Raw genomic sequence first — 4,587 nt, forward strand, 5'->3', positions numbered from 1 at the left:
AATTTGACTTGTAGACTCTTCTTTCGATCTCTAGTAGCTTAAGGGAAAAGCACCCCACGGGCAATCGGAAGTTTTGTGGTTTGATTCCCAGCTGAGGAAAGATTTTTTTCAGAAAAAATGGAATTTTACAATTCTGTAATTCATAGCTCTCTCTAGTCTGAAAAGAAGTTAAGAATTTCTATTATGCTCTCATGATAATACAGATTCCTTGAATTGTTAGATTCAACCAAAAAATGTTGTTGCTTATTCTCTGATGCTAATACAGATTCCTTAAATTATTAGATTTAACCAAAAAATGTTTTTGGATCAATACAATATATTTTTTAAATTAACAAAAACATTTAACCAAAAACTTTTACTAATTGAAGCAAACAAAATTTTGTAAAGTACTTTATGTTTGGCCTCTTAACAGAGTAATTTCCCTATCAATGGGTAAATAAAAAATTATAATTCAATTTAAAGACATTTAAGTTTGAACAAAAAATGTCCATTATGTTTTTAGAAGATAATAAAGCACGTCTCGCGATTCTTAATGCATTACGGTTTTTATGTGTGTAATTGAAAAACATTCCCAAGTTCCTCTCGCTTTTAGACAGAGATTCCGACGCTCGAGGCGTACGCTTCACACGAGTTTTAATGAGAATTTTCTTGTAGTGATGCGACATGCAAGTGAAAACATTCTCACTTTAATACGAGCCACTGTCTGCGGCAGTGTATCGACGCAAAGTGGAAAACTAGCCTTAAATTCAAAGTATCACAATTTGTCTGACGACTTACTGACCTTTTCTACTGACGCTAGCGATATAGAAATATCACAGTGGGTACAAAATTTGGCGACGTATTTACGACACCGTTACGACATTTTTTACGACATTTTTACGACATTTTTACGACATCCTATGTCCGTGTCGTTTCGGAGTCTTTACGATATCGTAAAGTGATCGTCAGATCATACGACGTGTTTACGATATCGTAAAGACACCTTAACGACATGGACATAGGATATCGTAAAGTTGTCGTAAAGATGTAATGACGTCGTGAAGACATCGCCAAATTTTGTGCCAATTGGGAATATAAAATCGCTGCTTCACCTATAAATCAATTTATCACAGTCGATTGTTTAAGTAAATAAAAATAAACGGAAAAAATCGCATATATTATATTTATGTCGAATTATTAAAAAATTAAATTTATTCTTGCAACATTTTTATTTTAATTTTAAAAACAATTCAAGTCAATTTAGAAAATATTAATGTTCCAAAATTTTATATATCCTAAATATCTTTTAAACTAACTGAAGTTTTTCCTGCAATTTTGCCAAATCCTGTTTGATACAAAAATTTCACTTTTTCGAAATATCTGAAATCTTCGAAAATCTTTTTTCATTTTTTTGAGAATCTTAAGATATAGATATTTCTATAAAGCTAAAAATAAATAAACATAAAACTTACAAAAAAAACATTCGAAATTTTTTTCTGTATTTAAAATAATTTATTCTCTCAAATTTTAATATGAGCAAAATTTTTTTTCCTTGACTAAAAAATCGATTTAAGTCAAAAATTCCACTGTTTCGTTTAAAATAATCTTATTTTGTTAAAAATGCCATTAGTTCAAAATTAATCTTTTTTGATCAAACATTTAACTGATTTTTTAAAAATTCAATTTTGTAATTGAAGATGCATAATTTTAGCTGGAAATTAATCTACTTTTTTTTAAACTCACGTTTTTGTGTTAAAAATTTTTATATTTTTTTTGGAAAAATTTTTTTTTCTTTTGCAACAAAAGTCATCTTCTTGGTTAAAAATGAAACGAAAAATAAAAGTTTTGAGTAGAATGGAGTTTTTCATTTAAAAATTTTTTATTTGTGACCCACAAAAGATCGCACTCTTTGTTTTTGACTACCTGATATATGGCATACTTAGTGACAAAAATTATTTCTAAATGTCCATCAATATTATTGGGAAAAGACAAAATGTAATTTTAATTCTGATTTAATATTGAAAAATAATTATGTTCCAAAAATGTAGGTTTTTGAAGATTTTAAAATTTAATTTTAAAGGTTTTTAAGGATTTAGAAGCTTTCAATCTGACAAAATATTTTTCTTAAGGTTCCTAAAAATTATGCGAATATGCGAAGAAAAATATAAAAGCTTTTTTTAAATTTGCAGTGGTTTTGAAAGAATACAAATATTTCCGAAAAATTTCCAAAATATTTCCGATACTATCAAAAAAGATCTAGAAGATTCGCAAACAACTTTAAACAAAACGTAAATTTTTGAAGGTTTCGAAATCAATATTGACAAATTTTCAAATATTTTTCTATGTTTCCGGATAACAAAACTTTTTTCTTCGAATTCCGGACAAAATGTTCAAGATAAGATAAAGTCTGAAAAAAAATTGTGGAACCATGGAAGATCTACAAATTTGTTATGAACCACTTTTTGATAGGACGATAGTTTTAGTTTTATTCGTACAAAACAGCATTAAAAATAAAAATATTTTTTTTGTTGACAAACAACGCAAGTTCCGACAAGAAATCATAAAAAAGTTGTAAGCCCAAATAAAATCCATAAATTTATTATTAATCATTTTTTAATGTAACGAACAGTTTCTGTTATTGTTTGAATTGTAAAAAGTAACATTAAAATAAGAACTAATTTTTTTAAATAACATAATCTTTAAAAATAAATTAATTGACGAAAGTTGTTCTCCAAAAGGAATCTAAAAACTTTTTATTAATTATTTTTGGATGGGATGATTTTCTTTTAATCGTAAAAAATAAGACTAAGGATAAAAAAAATTAAATTTTTGTAAAAAAGGCACAAGTTACAATAACTTTTTATTAGACAAAATTTTTCGCCGAAATTGTATCTACACATTTTTTTAGAAACGTGATAATAATGCGCTTCTTTAAACAAAAGGAGCCTTAACCAAAGAGAATTCACAATAACGAAATTACAGTTGTCGATGCTTCTACGTTCAGTTTGAAAAATGCTGTGCACACATTTTTAATAATATTATGTCTTCCAGAGAACTAAAATTTCCAGAAAAAATTAAATTATTAATCTAAAATTATTGTATTATCACATATTTTTTACTTTCAAATTAAATATGACACATATTTTAGAAAATGTATGAATGTAAAATGAGCAAATTTTTTAATTTACTAAGTTGTGACTTAAACTTTTTTATTTAAAGTAGTAAAAGTCGCATTACTGTTTTTCTGGACTGGATAGGGATTTTTATGTATACTCGTAGATTTCATTTTGAACGAAAACTGCGACTCGAAATAAGAACGCGCAATCCGGAAAATATTGGAAATGCATTAAGTTTTCATAAAACCCCCTGATACCGCATTTTCTACTAACAGATTTCATACAAATGTTTTCTATCACAGCACATACGCGAACATCATAAAATAAAAAAGTAAAATAATAAACCTATTTTTCATTCACAAGTTTCACCAAGAAATAGAAATTTGAAAAAAAATTATTTTATTGAAAAACATCGATTGACTTAAATATTAATCAATTTTATTGAAGAGTAGGGAAGTTATGATTATTTATAATATTTTTAAAATGGACTTTCACAGTAGAACATTTCTCCAGAACATAATTAAAATTTAGTGCAACAATCTAAAAGATCTCTTGATTTTAGACGAATCGATTGACCTATAATATTAAAACATTTTATTATACTATAAGAAAAATGTTATCGTCTTTCATAATATTTTAAAAATTGCTTTTTTTAACAGTAGAACTTTTTTTCAAAATATACTGAAGAACATAAAAGATACCCTTACTTGAGACGAATCGATTGACCTAAGTCTTATCACATTTTAATGACCATTCTTAATATGTGATAATTGAGTTTTTTGTTAATATTTTTTTAAGTAGATGAAATAACATATAAGAGTGCCTAGATTGACGGCAATCGATTGACCTAAATATTAATAAATTTTATTGAATAGGAAGGAATGTATTGTCATCTTTAATATTTTTCAACTGGTTTTAAGAATAAAACTTTTTTTATTCAAATAATTAAAAGTAGATGCAAGAATAGGAAATATTTCTTGACTCGAAATGAACCGATTGAACTAAATATTAGTATATTTTAGTTAAATGTGAGAAATTTATGATCATTTCTAATATTTTGGAAACGGGTTTTTTATGGTAAAACTTTTTTCCAGAAAAAAATTTAAAGCTGATGCGACCAAATTAAAGAGTCCTTAACTTAAGACGAATCGATTGACCTATAATACTAAAACATTTAATTAAATAGGAAGCAAGTTAAGGTCTTCGATAATATTTTCCAAATATTTTCATAAATTTTCATTATAATAATTTTCAAATCATCTATTATTATATGTATTTAGAAAATATTTTTGCACAGCAAAACTTTTTTTCAATAACGCAATTAAAAGTTGACGCCAGAATAATAGAGGCTCCTTAATTTGAGGCCAATAGATTATCCTAAATATTAAAACATTTTATTGAAGAGTAAAGAAGGCATGTTTATTTATAATAATTTAAAAAGGAGGTTTTATAGTGTAAATTTGTTTCAATTACACAGTTCAAAGTTGTTGCA

This window comes from Belonocnema kinseyi, chromosome 9 (assembly GCF_010883055.1).
Source record: "Belonocnema kinseyi isolate 2016_QV_RU_SX_M_011 chromosome 9, B_treatae_v1, whole genome shotgun sequence".
NCBI lineage: Eukaryota > Metazoa > Arthropoda > Insecta > Hymenoptera > Cynipidae > Belonocnema > Belonocnema kinseyi.